Source organism: Trichosurus vulpecula, chromosome 8 (assembly GCF_011100635.1).
Source record: "Trichosurus vulpecula isolate mTriVul1 chromosome 8, mTriVul1.pri, whole genome shotgun sequence".
In the NCBI taxonomy this organism is placed as follows: Eukaryota; Metazoa; Chordata; class Mammalia; order Diprotodontia; family Phalangeridae; genus Trichosurus; species Trichosurus vulpecula.
This window is the reverse complement of record NC_050580.1, coordinates 46469999-46491119: the sequence shown is the minus strand read 5'-3', so window position 1 is coordinate 46491119 and position 21121 is coordinate 46469999.

Sequence of the window (21121 nt, the reverse complement as noted above, 5' to 3'; positions counted from 1 at the left end):
TATAAACTAATTTGAGGGATAAAGGAGAACATTAATAACTGGATGAATCAGGTAAGGCTCTGTATAGCAGGTTTAAATCCTCTAGTCTAAGACAATATATAATTCTACACAGTAATTACAGTCCAAATGGTTGGTATTAAAAATAAATATTTCTTTTAATTTTTTTTCTGAATTTATTGAATACTAAAAAGAACATTTCCGAACAAGACCAAACAGAAAAAAAGGTGATTGAATACTTTAGTTCTGATGATGATAATGTCTACTGGGTGGGAAATCCTCTTTGTCCTCATTAAGTTGTGGAGGGGGGATCTATGAAAAAAGTCTCATTTTGTCTTCTTGGGTATGTTGGAGAATCCTGGGCTTTCTGAGTAGTGACTTAGCACACGTTCTGACCATGAGGCTTCCGGTTTCCCAAGCAGCTACTTTCAGCATCTCTGATGGTGTTATGCAGGAGGGGTCCATACTTCGCATTTAGCTACATAACATTTTAGTGCCAAGCAAACCCCAGGAAATGATTCCCAAGACACTAACCCTTCTCAAAACTTAAGGACCTTGATATCATGATAATGGTGTCTGCAAGTGAAGTACTAATTACTCCTAAATTTGGTAAAAGTGAAAAGGGAGAGCTCCTTTTGACAGCAGAGGTATGCAAACTTTTGAGTGTAATGGGCCCCTCTGACAGTCTGGCAAAGTCAATACACCCAGTAGAATAATTCATTAAGTGTATAAAATAAAAAATGTAGAGGTGACAAGGAAACTGATTATATTGAAATAGAGTTGTTTTATTTTAAAGGGCACAGACCGCCCCCCCAGGCTAAGAAACCATGCTCAAAAGGGCAGAGAGTGCTTTAAAGCCTGAAGGGTACAAGTTGGAAGGTCTTTGGAAGACAGCAGAGTCAGTGAAGGGATCTGTGGTAGCAAATGGGTGTGATATGTCCAGCACTTAGGCCAGCTGCCTATTCCTTAACTATTTGAGGGGGCATCTTCCCACATCTTTGAGAAGCCAAGAAATTAATGGAGCAGCAGTGCCAGCAGGGTTATCCAATATGTTCCCTCAGACTAGTACAGCTCCCTACATTATGCTTTCCAAGTCTTTGGGAAATTTGGTTTTGAAACATCTCAAGGGAATGAGGCTTTCATGGCTCTGGAAAGAATGGGATTCAAAGGCCCCCTATGGTCATGTATTAGCATCCCTCCTACTCCAAGATTTATCCTACACATTCCATTTCTTAACTTAAAAAGATGGCAATAAAACTCAACACTGAAAGGTCTTTATTCTGTCTGCTGTTTATTAAAGTGCACACATAATTCTTCTTTGGGGTTTTTAATCCAAATTTTTTAATCCAAAATCTTTTTTATTTCTCTTATTCCACTAAGGAACATATAGATACTCCTCACCACAAATACTCCCTGGCTTTTCCTCACTTGGAACCCTCTAGTCTGAATTTTGTGGCAGCTAAGTAGCCCAGTGAATAGAGTTCTGGGCATAAAGTCAGGAAGACCTGAGTTCAAATGTTGCCTCAGACACTTCCTAGCTGTGTGACCATGGGCAAGACATTTAACCCTTTCCCTCAGTTTCCTCAATTGTAAAATGAGTGGGAAAAGGAAATGGCAAACAGTCCTGTTTCTTTGCCAAGGAAATCCCAGTTGGGGTAATGAAAAGTTGGACATACTGAAATGACTGAACAACCACAATAAAAGCTTTAATTTCACCCTCAGGTTTTGACTCATTTAATCCTTCTATGATCATTTTGACACAAAGGTTGAAATCCTCCATCTTTGTGTGAGTGTATTTTAGTGTGTATACTTCCTCTCCTGACTGCCATATGGGGTTTGCCTTTTTCTTGGTATTCCCAGCACTCAGCATAGTACCTTTGCACATTAGTGCTTAATACATTTTGTTCATTCATTCTAAGGGGAGAATAATGATGCTTTGCACATGGAGATATAAAGAGGACCAGTTATATACATAGTAGACAGGAAAGATTTTTGGAACGACCACGGCTATGCCAAGAAGTCGTAACTACAGGTGCCTTCAGGAGGAAACAGCTTCAATAAGAGACAGAGGATCTGAAATGTAAGCACCAAGTAGCTTTATTATCTGTAACAGAATTGGACAATGGGCCCAATGTTATGAGCTGTCCTCCTTTGTGCCTACCCATAGCTTCCTCCCCAGCTTTATGGGGGAGAATCAAGCAGGTTATACAGAACTAATGTGTTGTTTGGAGAGGGTATTTTCCTTTCCCTCCATAAAACAAACTTCTAATTACTGGTAGTAAAACAATGTGGTAAATCTCATTTAAAACTAAGGAGGTGATAAAAATCACTCATGTCTCTTCTCTTGCATTTGAATAAGGAAAAACAATCTCTAGTCCTTAGAAGAGAACATCCAAGTGGAATGGATAGAGACAGCTCTTTCCTGCTGCAGGACTTCAGCATAATTCTAACCAAGGTCACATAAAGGTTATAGAGATTTAGTTGCTTGGAAAATAGCATGCTGCCATTTTAATTCAATATGTTAGTGAATCTCTAAATTAAATGATGTGGCTACATTATCCATCAGTAAACATTTCAAGTCATCCTCAGTCTAGATCATTATCACCTCTCTCTAGATCTATGGCAATATCTTAATTGTTGGACAAGTCTCTTGTCTCTCCTCTCATCATTCTGCCTGCCAAAATGACTACCCAATGACTACCCATCTAAGGTCCATATCTGGTCTGGTCACCCCTCTGCTCAAAAGTCTTCAGAGATTTCCTGGGGAGCCTAATATAACATTTGAAATATGTTACCTGACTTCCCACCACCTACCTGTAGCTTGAATTCTCCATTCTCATGGAGTTTTCATACTCCAGGTTTCAGCCAGACTGAACCAACAATTTTCTCACTCACCCTCAACTCTCTCATCTTTGTTCATTTAGCACAGGCCCTTTCTCATAGCTGGAACATCCCCTGCTTCATCCTTGCCTGTAAGAGCCCTTGTGTTACTTCAAGTACAAATCCACATATCACCTTCTTCACGGGGTCTCTTCTGAATCCTCTAGTTGAATCTAATTTCTTCCTTGCCAAATCTTCCTACGATACTTTGACTATGCTTTTCCTATGCTCCATCACTGTGTGTTCAGTTGGTTTTTAGTCATGTCCTACTCTCCATGACACCAATAGCATTTTCTTGGCAGAGATACTGGAGTTGTTTGCCATTTCCTTCTTCAGCTCATTTTATAGACGAGGAAACTGAAGCAAACAGGGTTAAGTGACTTGCCCAGGTTCTCAAAACTAGTAAGTGTCTGAAGCTGTATTTGAACCCAGGAAGATGAGTCTTTCTGACTTCAGGCCTGGCCACTGTACCACCTAGCTCCACCATGCTACATCACATCTTAGTTCAACCCTCACTTCTTTAGACTTAGACTTATACCCCTTAGTAGACCATAGGCATTAGGCATCTCAAGGGCATATATATTCCCAGCTTTTAGCATAGATTTCAACACATATTCAAATGCTAAAATGGATCTTTGAGCTTATTGACATAAATGTCCCTTCCAATGGTGCTGCTCTTGTCTATGTGTGTGTTAGAGCAATCAACCCAGCATGTTGGTGGTCATTCTCACCTTCTCTTGATATCGCAAGCCTACCGGCGTATTAAATGCACTGCCTATTAAATATCCCTTGTTCTCCACTTGAAAGAAGCACATCTCCAACTTCATTCAGACATTTCTTTGATGACCTCCTTTATTCTACTGCTTTTCCACAGTTGCTATAGGAATTATAAAGTTCATTTCTAAGATGAGGGGCTTAGACTCAATGACCTCTAAGGTCTAAACTTATATTCTGTGCTCCAATGGAAATTTTTATGACCATAATCGATATGTGTATTAGAATCCTTGATGAGGGTGTCGTTAAGGAACAGGTAATAGGCTTCCACAAGCAACATTCCATAGTAGATCACATCTATATCATCAAGCAATTCATTAAAGGATCCGGACATTATGGATTCTTTTCCCCCTGTTATTTGTTAGCTGGGGGAAAAAGCTTTTAATACAGTATAATCTTTTGCAAACTAGGGTCTTAATAAATGTTTGTTAAACTGAATGGAATTAAATTTAATGTCCTCAGTTAGAGAAAACACAGAAACATGTAGTACTATTTAGTAGAGTCATAGGATCATTAATTTGAATCTACAAGAGATTGTCTAGTCCAAACCTTTTATTTTATAGACAGGAAAACTGAAGGTCATTCATGATAGTTCAAATTAATTTTTTAAAACGTGCATTGGTGCTTAAGCTAGAAAACTGAACAACTTATTGTATGGAGAAAATTCACACCTCTGCTTTCATGGTATATATTTTCCAAGGAGACAGACAAAGCTTTATTCTACTGTGACCTTAGGACCAAAGAGCATGCTTATCAAAATATTTGGTTATTAGGGTAGTAGCTTCTCTAAAATAAAATAGATAGATCTTCCTTTCTCCAAGACAGAGAGTAAAAGATTGTATATTTTGAATGTTGACCAAAATAATCTTACTGAGCATCTCATTCACTTTTTCACCTTTAATTAGCATCTTTCCTCCCACTGAGTCCCTGCAGGAAGCCTTGGATGTCCTCCAGAGGAAAAGCATAAAGAAAATGTAAATCCTCAGCTTACATATTTGCTGTCATGAGCTGTTTGTGTTTTCTGACACTTGCAAGTGAAATACTTTCAGCAAAACAACATATAATTAAAGTTAGGTGAAATGCTGACCCCACATAGAAAGCATCATTTTTTTTTATTCCATTCACAGCTGGTAGTGCTTAAGGAACAACCCATGTCTCTTCAAATGGTACCTTGGCACCATATTCCAGATTGTCCACAGCATAGTCACAGAAACCACTCTAGGTGAAATGGAAATAAATAGACTAAGGACTGGTTGCCCTTTTATGATTATTTTTGATGCAAATTACAAATAACACCTTGGAATCTTCAATCCTAAGATTTGGGTTTTCTGACTACTATGGTCAGGCCACCATTGTCTCTCACCTGGACTATTCTGATTGTCTCTTAATTGTCTTCCTTGTATACACTCTCTACCTTCTCCACATGACTGCTAAATATTATTCCTAAAACATCAATGTGCTCAGGTCACCTACCCACCCTAAGCCCAGTTAAAACAATTTCCAATGACTTCTTATAAATAACTTCTGGGATCAAATACAAAATACTCAACCTCACATAGATGGCCCTTCACTATAGGTTTCACACCTATCTTTCTAGTCTTATTTCACATTAATGTTATTCATGTGCTCTCCATTCAACTCAATTGGACTGTTGGTGTTTCCCATACTTGACATTCCATCTCTTGCCTCCATGCCTTGCCCAAGTGGTCCCTCATGTTTGGAACACCCTCTCTCCACTACCTCTTAGAATCCTTAGTGCACTTCAAAATGCATCCCAGATTCCATCTTCTCGAGACAATCCCCAATCCCCTCAATTTTTGTGTTTTCTCCCTCTTATATCCCCTTCTCCCTAGTTTCACCCTCTGGAGTCAAGCAAAATAATCCCTCTTCCACATGACAGACCTCCAAATACTTTGCATTTCCTTTATAATACTCAGCATTTCAATAGTTTTAAAGTTTGCAAAGTACTTAAAATGTTATTACGTTTTATCCTCACAAAACTCTGGGAGATAGGATTATTATGTCCATTTTATAGCTGAGAAAACTGAGGCACACATAGGTTAAGTAACTAGTCCAGGGTCACATAGCTAGTAAGTGTCTGAGGCAGGAATTGAGCTTGAATCTTCTTGACTCTACATCCATCATTCTATACACTATGCTAGTAGTTACCAATGTAAAATTTATATTTGTTTGTATGTTGTACTATTGGATCTGCTTATGGTGTTGAGGTAGCATTAGGGGTAGGGGAATCTGAGTGCATGAGGTTCAGGACAAGCCACTAGTCCTAGTTAGAGAAACATTGGGTCCCTCTCCTCAGGACATGCTGGGTTCATGCTTCCAACTCTTGCTCTCCATATTCCCTAATCTGGAGGGGGGGTGTTGCTGGAGGTTCATAGCCCTATCCTGGCAATGGTTGTAAGCTTAGGGTATCTTGATACAGTGTCAGAGGTCAAGCATATCAAGGGCAGTCTCGTGGGATGCTTTGGAATTACTTACCTTTAGGACTGGTGTTATAAGAACCCCAGAACAAGAATATAAAATTTGTATAAACTTGGGAAGGAGAAGAGGGTTTATACAGGACCCAAAATAGGGTCAGGGTAGGTCCCCCTTTCAATCATCCTTAGCTGAAGGGTTGGTTAGAAACCAAATCAGCCCCATAGAGGCAGAGGTAGTTCCTAGTTGTAGAGGACTAGGGGATTTGGGTCCTTGTATGCCAATTAGGAAACCCTACAGTAGCAGGGAAGGATCCCATTAGTCAAAGAGCTGGGTCATTATGAACACTGCACAAGGACCTCAGAGTAGATGGCCAAAATTCACTAAATATTGTCCTCTAACCTCATAGAACATAAACTCCCTAAAACCAATGCCTTTTTTTTGGTGCCTTAACTTCTAGGACATAGTAGGTGCTTAATAAATATTTGTTGAATTGCATGACTTCAAAGATCATCTTGGTCAATATATACCTGACCAGTAATTCCTTTTACCCTTCCCTGACAAGTGGTTAGGCATACTCCAGTGGATTAATTCCAGTTATAGAGAATCAATACCTCCCAAGACTGTCCATTTTACTTTTGTATCAAGCTGAAATCTGTATCTTTGCTTATAGTTCTACCCTCTAGAGCCAAGAAAAACAAATTTAATCTCTCTTCCATGTGATAGACCTTTGAAATCTTGAGGATAACTATTATGTACTCTCAATCAAATCTTTCAATAATAAATGCAATTACAGTAAAAATCTCTATTTAATGGGAGGAATTTGAGCTGTAACCAATGACTGTGGTGGGTGAAAGCAAACTTATCTTGATTGGAAATAATGAGAATCCAAAGGATGTAAAAAGAGAGAGAACTGCAAACAGGGGAAGTTTTGTCCTTTAAGCCATCAAGGATAAACATTTGGTGAAAAATTGGCAGCATCATCATCAAAAAGAGCAAAACAGACTATTCATTGTACAAAAATGTTGCTTGGAGAGAATTGTGGACACTTTCTCTAGGACAATATCTCTAAAATACCTAGCATATTAATAAGTGCTTAATTATACTTGATTGTTTGCCCAGTAGAAATGATGGACATATTTCATTAGCATTGAGACTTATTCCTTTGCATCAGAATCTCTGAAACTATTTATGGGGAACCTGATGTTCTATGACATTTAAAAGTGCTAATGATATTTTTCTTTAAAAAATTCCATAAAAGTATTAAAAAATTTGCTACATATGGCTATTTTCAGTGTGACTATAAGCTTAATTTTCTCTATTTTGCTAAACCAAAACAAAAAGTCCTGACATCCCCTCCATCTCCTTCCCCATTATCTCAGGGTCTAACTCCTAGATCTGTTGCTATCTAAGTGTAAGAATTGAGGTGAATCATTTTGCTTCCCTATAGACCTCAAATTCTTTATCTATAAAACAATTATTTTATAGAAAATCCTTTATGAAAAAATCATTATTTGGACTAGCAGATTTGCCAAGATTTCAGTTTTAAAGTTACTTTGACTAACTTAAAGTTTATAGGGGAAATCTAGTTTACATTTATATCAACCTATAAAGTTTTCAAAGTACTTGGTATATACTATCTCATTTGATTGGATCCTCCCAGTAGCTCTGTGATATAGGCATTGCTATCCTTATGCCCATTTTACAGATGAAGGAACTGGAACTGAACAAGGCTGAATGATTTGTCCCAAGAACAGATAGCAAGGAAGTGTCTGGAGCTTAATTCAAAGACAGATTGTCCTAATGATAAGTCTCCCACACCATCCACACCATCTAGCTACCTTAAATGATTCATTGCTGGTCATTATCTGTGTGATCTTGAGAGGACATTTAAATCATTTGGGACTCAGTTTCCTCAATCCATCAATCAACAAGCATTTATTAAGTGTCTATAGTGTGACAAATGGAGCAAAGTTTCCAATATAAAAATGAAATGGTCCCCACTGTCATTCTATTGGAGGAAACACTATGTACGTATCTAAGTGTATCCAAAGGTAATTTGGTGTGTGTCTGAGGTCATTGGGGAGTGGGGGGTGGATCAGTAAAGATCTTATCTTACAGAGAAGGTGATCCCTGAGCTGATCTGGGAAAGAAGTTAGGAATTCTCAGAGGCAGAGGTGAGGAGGGAGTAAATTGGGTTGGACCACGAGGCCTCTAATGTTCCGTCCTGCCGTGACAGTCACTGTTGCAAGGCTGCCTCATCTCCTTCTAAATAAATAGCCATTTTCAGTCATCAAATCTGTGGGAGCTTTTCAGGTGTGTGGAAAAGACACAGAAACTGAGCTGCCTCTTCATTCTGCCCTCCTCTTATCGGGAGCCCCCTCAATGGGTTTATTGTTCCATCACTAGTTGGACAATCTGATCTCCCAAGATACTTTTTCTTTTCCAAAGGCAAGGAGTAGGGGGTGGGCCAGGGAATCTGGCTTCAGTGGAAAAGTGCCAAATATTTGCTCTTCAGGGCAGCCGGTAATGAAGGAGGAACTCTGGGGTTTCAACTTCATAAACAAAAGGACAGACTGGAGCCAAGCTGAAAGAGACAAATGAGTGGAAAGGTCAAATAGTCTTCCCTCTAGGGAGAGAATTACAACAGATCCAGGTCTGGCCAGGCCTCTGGGTTTGGGGGGCAGGGGAGGCATGAGAGGTTCCCAATTGGTCCCAGGACAAAACACCAATTTACATGTTAAAACAAACTGCAGCTATTACCAGGTATTCAAACAACAGAGAAAGAAAAGCAGCTACCAATCCCTCTAGATTGTTTTTAGGTAGCAAAATATCCTCCCCAGAAGTGGAATTTCTTCAGTTGTTCTGGGGCTAAGCTGCCAGAGAAGGCTTTTTTCCCCCTGCAAATGAGATCATGAATGGAAAGTTCATTGCAAACTCTAAGCTATAGGTACGTCAGTTACTGTGATTATTTCTTGGCGTCCTAAGACTTGGCTCAGGGAAAAGTGCTCTGGATTCAGAGTTCTGTGACCTGGCTTCATATCCTAGTTCTGCCAAATATTCTACCTGTGTGCATGTCCTTGGGCAAGTCACACAACCTCTGTAAGCCCATTTTCTCATCCATAAAATGAGGGGATTAGACTCCATGAGGTTGAAAGTCCTTTTCTGTTCTAAATCTATGATTCCTTGAACTGTGTTTTCACTGTCCTAACTAAAAACAGGAAAATGATTGAGCAGAAAATTGTTAATATAATGGTAGAAATTGTTAATACAAATGTAATATGGACTTCTGCTCCCTTAAATGATCCTTATAATGTCAGAATTTCAGTAATGTCCTTACATTCCTATTCTTAAAATACTTAATCTTGATTAGTTTGAACTGAACCAAACCCTAGGTCTTCTGACCCCAGGGATTTTGCCTTGCAGGGGAACCCAGAACTGGCTGGTTCTCAGCTTCTAGTGTCCTTGCCCCCTTCCATTGGGACTCACAGCATGAAAGGCAAAACAGCCAGAATGGCCTGGCTTTCCTTGCCCAGATTGCCAAGGGCCACTGGGGTCTCATGGCCAGGCCTTGCTACCTCATACTGCCTCCTCCCCTCTCCTCTTAAAACTATAAGAAGCTTTTGCATAGGTCTTGAAGTTGGGAAATACACTGGACATCTCTCAGGGTGGTGAGTTCGTTACACTGTTATCTCAATTAAAGATGTTTTATTCCTCAACTCATGGCTTTGATTTATTTTAGGATGAGAGATTCTACAGCTCCCCCTGTATTACTGAGTGAGACAGAAAAGACCAATCAACAACAGGTCTTTCTCTGAATGGAGGGGTACAGATTTGTGGATTGGCAATTACAAAAACAATAAACAGATGTGACAGTTAGCAATTCTGCCTCTTAGACTTGGATGTACTTTGTGATTTCCTCAGTGGTAGTGAACTTGCACTATCAGAACTCCATCCACCCAGGGAGATTGTCACCTGTCTGTGATCCTACGATTTCTTGGCATCCTAAGATTTTGTGATACAGATTTAGAGTTGGAAGGCACCTTAGAGATAGTCTGGTTCAACCCTCTTATTTTCAGATGAGGAAACTGAGGCCCAGAGAGACATTTGCCCAAGGACACAGTTTCCTCCTTACTAAAAATGGCCTAGGGTTTGACCATCAACAAACGTCTATTTGAATCTTTATATTTTAAATGTGATATTCTTACCTAAGGTACCGACCCTTTCTTTAAGGCCCTTCCCATATGGAACAGTTTAGCACTGAAAATTCAGGGCAGAAAAAGTACTTTTGTGTAAAGAAAACTATTTAAGTCAACAGTTAAATGATGTAATCTATTGCCTGCTGTTAGACACGAACATTTTCATGCTTGAAAAGATTATTTATAATAATAATAATAATAATAGCTAGAATTCACATATCATTTTAATGTTGGCAAAGCATCTTATATATATTATCTCATCTAATCCTCTCAACAACCTTGGGAAACAGGTGCTTTTATTATCCATATTTTACAGATGAGGAAACTAAGACTGAGAACAGCAGTTGACTTTTCCAGTGTCACACAGCTATTAAGAAGTTGTGAACTAAGATGGTGGCCAGAAAGCAGGGACTTGTCTGAGCTCTCTGCAAAGTCCCTCCAAAAACCTATAAAAATGGTTCTGAAAAAATTCTAGAACTGCAGAACCCACAAAATAGCAGAGGGAAGCAGGGCTCCAGCCCAGGAGAGCCTGGATGGTCTCTGGGTGAGGTCTATCACGCACGGAGCTGGGAGCAGGTGGGGAGTGGAGCCCAGCGTGGGCCGTGCCTGGACCAACCAGACCAGGAGCTGGTGGTGCGGGCCCTAGCACCCTGAATCAGTGAGCTGTGGCAGTTACCAGACTTCTCAACCCACAAACACCAAAGAAAACAGAGAAGAACTGCAGAACCCACGAATCAGCAGAGGGAAGCAGGGCTCCAGCCCATAACAGTCTGGATGGTCTCTGGGTGAGGTCTATCGTGCACAGAGCTGGGAGCAGAGCTGAGCAGAGCCCAGCGTCGGCTGTGCCTGGACCAACCAGAGAGGGAGCCGGGTGGTGCGGGCTCTAGTGCCCTGAATCAGTGAGCCATGGCAGTTACCAGACTGTTCAACCCACAAACACTAAAGACAACAGAGAAGGTTAGTGGGAAAAGCTGTGGGGAGTGGAAGAAGTTCATGGTTCGACTACCATCCCAGGGGCAGTGGAGGCGCAGTGCAGCTACAGAACTACAGCCCCAGGCCCACCTGGTGGGAGCAATTAAGTGGCAGATCAGAGCAGGAGTGCAGAGCCTGCATAAGATCTGAGTCCAGTCCTGGTTGGGGGTTCTCGAGGAAGGAGGAGTGCTGATGTGGCAGAGCTGGCTGTGATAGCTCTGCAAACAACAGCACATCCCCTCAAGCTTGGAACAAAATATTCTTTACTCTACAAGCAGTCATACCCTGACAAAACACTCGAGGGTCAAGTAAGTTGGCTGGGAACACAGCCAGGCAGCAAAAATGCACTCAGAGTCAGTCTCAGACTTTGGAATCTTTCTTTGGTGACAAAGAAGACCAAAACATACAGCCAGAAGGAGTCTACAAAGTCAAAGAGCCTACATCAAAGGCCTCCAAGAAAAACACGAACTGGTCTCAGGCCATGGAAGAGCTCAAAAAGGAGTTGTAAAAGCAAGTTAGAGAAGTAGAGGAAAAATTGGGATGAGAAATGAGAATGATGCAAGAAAACCATGAAAAAGAAGTCGATGACTTGCTAAAGGAGACCCAAAAAAATACTGAAAAATATACTGAAGAAAACAACACCTTAAAAAGTAGACTAACTCAAATGGCAAAAGAGCTCCAAAAAGCCAATGAGGAGAAGAATACCTTGAAAGGCAGAATTAGCCAGATGGAAAAGGAGGTCCAAAAGACCACTGAAGAAAATACTACCTTAAAATTAGATTGGAGCAAGTGGAAGCTGGTGACTTTATGAGAAATCAAGATATTATAAAACAGAACCAAAGGAATGAAAAAGTGGAAGACAATGTAAAATATCTCATTGGAAAAACCACTGACCTGGAAAATAGATCCAGGAGAGATAATTTAAAAATTATTGGACTACCTGAAAGCCATGATCAAAAAAAGAGCCTAGATATCATCTTTCAAGATATTATCAAGGAGAACTGCCCTGATATTCTAGAAGCAGAGGGTAAAATAGAAATTGAAAGAATCCACCGATCGCCTCCTCAAATAGATCCCAAAAAGAAAACTCCTAGGAATATTGTTGCTGAATTCCAGAGCTCCCAGATCAAGGAGAAAATATTGCAAGCAGCCATAAAGAAACCATTTGAGTGTATTGGAAACACAATCAGAATTATCCAAGATCTAGCAGCTTCTACATAAAGAGACTGAAGCGCTTGGAGTATGATAATCTGGAGGTCAGTGGAGCTAGGATTAAAACCAAGAATCACCTACCCAGCAAAACTGAGTATCATGCTCCAAGGAAAAATATGGATTTTCAATAAAATAGAGGACTTTCAAGCTTTCTCAGTGAAAAGACCAGAGCTGAATAGAAAATTTAACTTTCAAACACAAGATTCAAGAGAAGTATGAAAAGGTAATCAAGAAAAAGAACAAGAAAAAGAAATTGCAAGGGACTTACTAAAGTTGAACTGTTTTGTTTACATTTCTACATGGAAAGATGATGTGTATCATTCATGAGACCTCAGTATTAGGGTAGCTGAAGAGAATATGCATATATATATATATATACACATATTATATATATATATATATATGTATATATATATATGTGTATGTGTGTATAGGTATATATGTGTGTGTATGTATGTATGTATATGAGTATGTATATATATTATATATAAATATATATTATATACATACAGAGGGCACAGGGTGAGTTGAATATGAAGGGATGACACCTAAAAAAATAAAATCAAATTAAGGGATGTAAGAAGAATATATTGAGAGAGGGAGAAAGGGAGAGATAGAATGAGGTAAATCTTCTCGCATAAAAAGTGGCAAGAAAAAGCAGTTCTGTAGGAAGGGAAGAGGAGGCAGGTGAGGGGGAATGAGTGAATCTTGCTCTCATCGGATTTGACCTGAGGAGGGAATACCATACACGCTCAATTGGGTATCTTACTCCACAGGAAAGAAGAGGGAAGGAGATAAAAAAGGGGGGATGATAGAAGGGAGGGCAGATGGGGGAGGAGGTAATCAAAAACAAACACTTTCGAAAAAGGACGGGGTCAAGGGAGAAAATTCAATAAAGGGGGATACGTTAGGAAGGAGCAAAATATAGTTAGTTTTTCACAACATGAGTATTGTGGAAGGGTTTTACATAATGATACACATGTGGCCTATGTTGAATTGCTTGACTTCTTAGGGAAGGTGGGTGGGAACGAAAGAGGGGAGAGAATTTGGAACTCAAAGCTTTTAAAAACAGATGTTCAAAAACAAAAAAAAGTTTTTGCATGCAAGTAGGAAATAAGATACACAGGCAATGGGGCATAGAAATTTATCTTGCCCTATAAGAAAAGAGGGGAAAAGGGGATGAGAGGGGAGTAGGGTAACAGAAGTGAGGGCTGACTGGGGAACGTGGCAACCAGAATATACACCATCTTGGAGTGGGGGGGGAGGGTAGAAATGGGGAGAAAATTTGTAATTCAAACTCTTGTGAAAATCAATGCTGAAAAGTAAATATATTAAATAAAAAAATAAAATAAAAAAGAAGTTGTGAACTGATCCAGCCATTCTGGAGTGCAATTTGGAAGTATACTCAAAGGGCTATAAAAATGTTCATATCCTTTGACCCAGCAATACCACTTCTAGGGTTGTATCCCAAAGAGATCACAGAAGAGGGAAAAGGATCCATATGTACAAAAATATTTATAGTGGCTCTTTTTGTAGTAGCAAAGAATTGGAAATCAAGGGGGTGCCCATCAATTGGGGAATGGCTGAAAAAGTTGTAGTATATGAATGTAATGGAATACTATTGTGCTATAGGAAATGGGGAACCTACATGATGTACTGCTGAGTGAGTGGAGGAAAACTAGGAGAACATTACACACAACCACAGATACATGTATTTTGTGACGACTAACCTTGATAGACCTTGCTCTTCTCAGCAATACAAGGTTCAAAGACAACTCCGAAGGACTCATGAGGGAGAGAGCTATCTACAACCAGAGAAAGAACTATGGAGTCTGAATGCAGATTGAGGCAAACTGTTTGCTCTCCTTTTTTTTCTCTTTTGTTTTGGTTTTGGTTTTCTGCTTTGTTTCTTCTTTCTCATGATTCATTCCATGAAGTTATAAGTAGAAGATATATCAGATTCCATGCCATCTTGGGTAGGGAGTGGGGAAGGGGGGGGGAAGAAAATCTGGAACTCAAAATCATGTGGAACTAAGTGTTGTAAACTAAAAATAAAAAATCTTAATTAAAAAGAAGAAGTCTGAAGTAGGATCTGAACTCAGGTCTTCCTGAGTCAAGGCTCACCCATTATGCCACTCATGTACAGTTTTCTGATGTGTTTGCAGCAGCTTTGTGAAGAAAATGAACTATGACCTAAAAATTTTGTTGTTCAGTTGACTCTGTGATGCCATTTTGGGCTTTCTTGGTAAAGATACTGCAATAGTTTGCCATTTCCTTCTGCAACTCATTTTACAGATGAGGAACTGAGGCAAACAGGGTTAAGTGACTTGTCCACTGTCACACAGTAAGTATCTCAAGCTGCATTTGAACTCAGATCTTTCTGACTCTAGGCTTAGCCCTTTATCTACCGTGCCAAATATCTGCCCCATAAAAATAATAAGATAACATTAAATGACATAAAAATAATGATTCATAATAATAATACTTTGGCACACAGTGAGACAGAGATTGTGGCTGATCTGGTAAGGAAATGGAGAACTTGAGAGAAGAAGAAAGAAACTATCGGTGGGCAAAAGTATCCTGTTGGAGCTATATTAAGAGACTAGTTCCTGATTTGGTAGAATTGAGCCCTCATTCTAGCGATTGCCTTAAGTGAAAACATTAGGCATAAACAATGTTAGGCCTAGGAACCTGAACCTGAGGAATGTTATCCCTAGGAGCCTGAGAAAACGGAGAAATGGGTGTGGAGTCAAGAAAACCTGAGTTAAAATCCAGCCTCAGGCACTTCCTAGTTGTGTGACCTTGGGCAAACCACTTCTGTTTGCCTGCAAAGATAGATCCCCTAGATCTGCTGGAAAAGAAAATGGCAAACCACTCCAGTATCACCTTTGCCAAGAAAACTGCAAATGGGGTCACAAAGGGTCAGACATGACTGAACAACCACAAGAGCAAGGTGGTTGTCTTTTGCTTGGAATCTAGATCTATCTATGAGAGAACAAGCTGGAGTGAGTGAGATAATGCAGAGAGTAAGTGGATGTCTGCATCACTAGGTCAGAGGTGTGAAACCCTCAGGTACCTTACCTACAGGGTAAAATTACCACCCCATCTGTGATAGGCTGTTCCAGTGACCAATGAATAGATGTATTCTTGGAGGTGCTGAATGATATCAATCTTCACCTTCTTATAAATGAAACCAGAAGAAGGAAGAAAGTTGCAGCTGATGTAAGGAGGTCCTTCTTAGAGAGCCAAGGGAAGGGTTTTGTTATAATAGGTTTTATTGTGTGCCTGAAGGCTACAAGAAAAATATTTTACACAATATTTGATTATCATGTATTGCAGCACTAATGGTAAATATTTGGAAAGAGACCACCATGAAAACAATTTCAATTTGGAACAATATGCCAACAGTTGCTGAAGATAAAATGGTAGAGAGATTCTATAAAGAACTTTAGACCTTCCAAATCAAATCAATATATTCTTTGATACCCCCTCACTGCCATGAAAAGGTATGAAAAGAGGAGGGGGGAGGAAGTTATGGGGATGTGTGTGTCAGGAGAAAGAAATGAGAGAGATTAAAGACCTAGATTATACAGAAGTTTCACATCTGTATCTTGAATGCTTCCCCCCTAAAATGATAGACACTAGATGATATAAGCAACAAATCAGACCATTAAGAATGAAACAGAGTATTTTTTAATAGACAGGAAAAGCCTTGTTATTATTTAGGGCATTTTCCCTGAATAAGCTATTTGTGTATAAATTTATTAGCGCTCAGATCTTAATTTACAAAAGAAAAAAGAAAAAAATGAGGAAAAGAAATGATATGCAATTAAAATTATTTAACCTAGAATTACTTAAACAATTTATTGAAAATAAAAAGCGGGAAATGGATAAGGGAGACAACATTGACATTGATTATAATAGTTTTGCCCAGAATTTTAACCATCGTGAGTTAATTACCGCATCAAGGAGACCAAAAAGACCCTGAAATGATCTTGATTGGCAAACATCTAACTTACTTGAAAAATTGAGAAAGATGGTTGCACTATAAATGTATCAATAAAATCTTATAAAGGAAAATGAGGGACAATTATAAGCAGTACCATCTAATAAGGAGAGAAAAGTTTTGGCAGGGAAAATTAATTTAAGAAAATTGTGGCAAGTAGTACAACTAAGCAAAATCATTTTTTAAGAATGATTTTATTTTTTCTCAATTACATGTAAAAACAATTTTAACATTCTTTTAAAATAATTTTCCAAATTCTCTCCTTTTTCCCACCCCACCCATCCTTGAGAAGGCAAGTACTTTGATAAAGATTATACATGTGCATTCATGAAAAACATATTTCCATATTAGCAATATTGCAAAAGAGAACACAGACCAAACAAACAAGAAAAATAAAGAAGATAAAAATGTATACTTCAATATGGATTCAGACAATATCAGTTTTTTGTCTGAAGGTAGATTTTTTTATTGTAAGTCCTTTGGACTTTACTTGTATGTCTGTATTGCTGAGAATAGCTAAGTCATTCACTGTTGATCATCATACAATATTGCTGTTACTGTGTTCACTGTTCTCTTGGTTCTGCTCGCTTCACATTGCATCAGTTCATATAAGTCTTCCCAGGTTTTTCTAAAATCATCCTGCTCATTATTTATTTATCGCACAATAGAGTTCTATCACAATCATATATCACAACTTGTTCAGTTATTCCGCATTTGATGGGCATCCCTTCAATTTCCAACTCTTTGCCACCGCAAAAAGAGTTGCTATAAATATTTTTGTACATTTAGGACCTTTTTCTTTTCCTTTGATCTCTTTGGGATATAAACCTAGTAGTGTTATTGCTGGATCAAAGGGTATGTATAGTTAAATAGCCCTTTGGGCAAAGTTCCAAATTACTCTACAAAATGGCTGAATCAGTTCACAATTCCACCAAGAGTGCACATTAGTGTCCCCATTTTTCCACATTGCCTTCAACATTTGTTGTTTCCTTTTCTGTCTTACTAGCCAATCTGATAGTTGTGACATGTCGCCAGAGCTGTTTTCATTTGCATTTCTCTAATCAATAATGATTTAGAGCATTTTTTTCACATGAATATAGACAGCTTTGATTTTTTTTCTGAAAACTTCCTGTTCATATCATTTGACCATTTATCAATTGAGGAATGACTCATATTCTTATAAATAAGACTTTTGTCAGAGAAACTAAGCAAAGTCATTTTAAGGGCATTTAAAGATGAAAATAGAAGCATAACAAAGAGAAAACAAAATAGAAAATTTTACAATTTTACAATACTATTAAAAAACACTGTTTTTTTTCCATTAAGGGCAACGGACCTACCACACTTGTACACTAACTTCACTGGTCTTGGAGTGCTTAAAGTGGAGGTTGAAATGGTACCAATTAAAACAAAGATGAGAAAAGTAGAACAAATATGTAGATAAGTACAAATTAAAGCAATTTGGGGATTCTACCTCATACTTATTAGAAAGCAAATAATGCAAAAGAGGAACAGGACAAATGCTTGAGGGTACTCTAGGAAAACAGGAACATAACTGCACTGCTGATAAACTGTGAATTGATTCAGACATTCTGGGAAATAATTTGGAACTATGCCCCCAAAGTTACTAAAATGTATATAGTTGACTCTGCTAATCTTCTTCTAGGCCTATACCCAAGAGAAATCAAAGAAAGAGGAAAGGTATCTATATATACAAAAATATTTATAGGAGGTCTTTTTCATTAAAAAAAGAAACTAAAGCTAAAAATTAGAAAGCAAAAGCATGTCTAGTTATTGAGGAATGGCTAAAGAAATTGAGATTTATGAACATGCAATACAATATTGTTGTGCTATGAGAAATGATAAATAAACAGTTTCAGAGAAACCTAGGAAGACCTCTATGTACTAATGGAGAATGAAATAAGGGAACATTTTATACAATAATAACATTCAGAAAGGAGGACCCAAGATAGTAGAGTAGAGGAAGCTCTATAGCTTCCCTCCAATCAACTTTAACTAATGCCTCAAATTAAATTCTGGAGTGACAGAGTTAACGAAAGGTCAAAGTGTGATATTTTTCCTAGTCCAGGACAATTTAGGAGGTCAGAAGGAGAGATCAGTAACACAAAGTGAGGGCTGGCCTGAAGAACACACAGCAGCAATGCCAGCTGTGTACCTCAGAGATGGCAGCAACAGCAGTAATAGCTTCAAGAACTCTTACGGAAGAGACATTAATGAAATCAGACAACTGATCAGAAAGAGATTATAAGGAACCCCTGTACTATCACTGGTCACAGGACTGGGTGCTATTTGGAAAAACAGCATCTTACCCATATCCATGTTTGGCCCCAGTTCCAGGGCAAAGAGGAGCACTTTTGGTTAAAAGGGAATAGAGGCTTTAAGGGGCAGTACTACTTCTGGCCACAAAAGATCAAGGACCCTTAGGATCAGTAGTGCTTGCGGTCTCGGGGTAGCAGGTCCCCATTCTAGGTAAGGACCAGAGCACAAATCAGGAGAGCAGTGACTACACTTCTCCTCAGATCACACTACCTTGGAAACACCAACTACTTCCAAACTCCCAGAACTAGCTCTGAAAACACCAGCACAAAAATGTCCTGAAGGTTAGGATGATGCCCCCTCCTCCACTGGCAACTCCTGGGAATAAAGTCGAAGCTTAACATAACAAAGTCAAGACATAGGCTGAAAAAAAAATAAGCAAAAAACAACAAAAGAACCAGATCATAAAAACCTACTATGGTGACCAGGAAGCTCAAGACAAACTCAGAAGAAGAAAACAATGTCAAAATGGCTACAAAGTCTCAAAAAATGTGAATTGGACACAAGCCCAACAAAAATTCCTGTGAAAAGGTAAAAAATGCTTTTGAAAACTAAATAAGAGCAGTAGAAGAAAAAAAATTGAAAAAAAATGAGTCACATAGGAAAATTATGAAAAGACAATTAACATCTTGGTAAAAGAGACACAAAATAACACCTTAAAAAACCAGAATTGGCCAAATGATAAAAGAGGTATAAAATTTCATTCATAAAAATAACTACTTAAAAAGAAAAATTGGTCAAATGGGGAAAAAGGATACAAAAGCTTCTGAAGAAAACAACTCCTTAAAAATTAGAATTGGGCATGTGGAAGCTAGTGATCCATGAAACATCAAGAAATGACAAAACAAAACCAACAGAATGAAAAAAAATAGAAGAAAATGTGAAATATCTCATCAGAAAAACAACTGACCTGGAAAACAGATCAAAGAAAAATTATAGAAACAATATTTTTATTAAAGATAATGACAATGAGACAATATATCACAATTTGTTGTATCTAGCCAAAAATAGTTCTGAGAGGAAAATTTATATCTCTAAATGCGTACATTAATAAAATAAAAAATGGCAGATCAATGAATTGGGAAAGCAATTAAAAGAAATTGCAAAAAGGACAAATGAAAAATCCTAAATTAAGCACCAAAATGGAAAGTCTCAAAACCAAAGGAGATAATAATAAAATTGAAGGTTTAAAAAAACATTGAACTAATAATTAAAGCTAGTAATTAATTTTATGAAAAAAATATAACGTACATAAAACATTGGTTAATATGATTTTAAAAAGAAAAAAAGAAAAGCAAATTACCAGTGTCAAAAATGAAAAGGGTGAATGCGTTACCAACAAAGATGAAATTGAAGCAATTATTAGGAATTTTGATTTTGAGGATTTTCATTTAGGTATTTAATTGAGGATTTGTTCCCAAAGAACAACAACATTGCCACACAGGGGAAGCAGTTATGGGAGGAGTCCAGGTTCATGCCCCAAAGTGCTCCATTGGGACCCTTTTAATATCTGGAGAATGCTAGCTAGACCTCTAACATGTTGGATGGGTACTTTTTGGCCAGCTTTGGAGAGAACATGAATTAGAGTCCTACAGAATAAGCAAGCATGGGTGGATTATAACTTTTATGATTGGAGAGAACTATGAGATCATAAAATCATTTGAGTATTTGAGGGCTGCCTTTACCAGAGCTGTCCAAGTTCTTTGCAATCAATTTTAGACTGCCTTAGAGGAAGCATGCATCAAAATTTCTAGAACCCAGGAGCAAAATATCATGCTATCCTCTGCTTTAGTCTGATCCCACCAAGAATGCTATATTTAATTCTAGCCATTCTTTGTTAGGAAAGACTTGGAGAAACTAAAGTTATGATGTAGAACTGTGGGGTAGGTCAGGTGGCAGCACCTACCTGAGGCCTTCCCTGATTTCCCCACATGGTAACATTCCCTGCCTCTTGAAATTGCCTTGTATCATCTTGTATATGCTTTGGATTTACTTAGCTTTCAGTGTGTTGCTGTCCACACACTAGAATGTAAACCTCTTAAGGGTAGGAACATTTTGTTTCCTCTGTTTATTTTTTGGTCTTTGTATGCAGATCAGTAAATGGTTAACAAATATTTTAGGAACCGAATTTAATAATAATACTAATTACTATGTGCATAGCCTTTTAAGGCTTGTAAAACATTTCATATGTATTGTCTCATTTAAGCATAGCAGTAGAAAGAACCCTAGGTAAAAAAGGCCTAGATTCATATGCCAGCTCTGAGACCCAAGTGACCTTAGGTATTTCCCTTATTTGAGCCTCAGTTTCCTT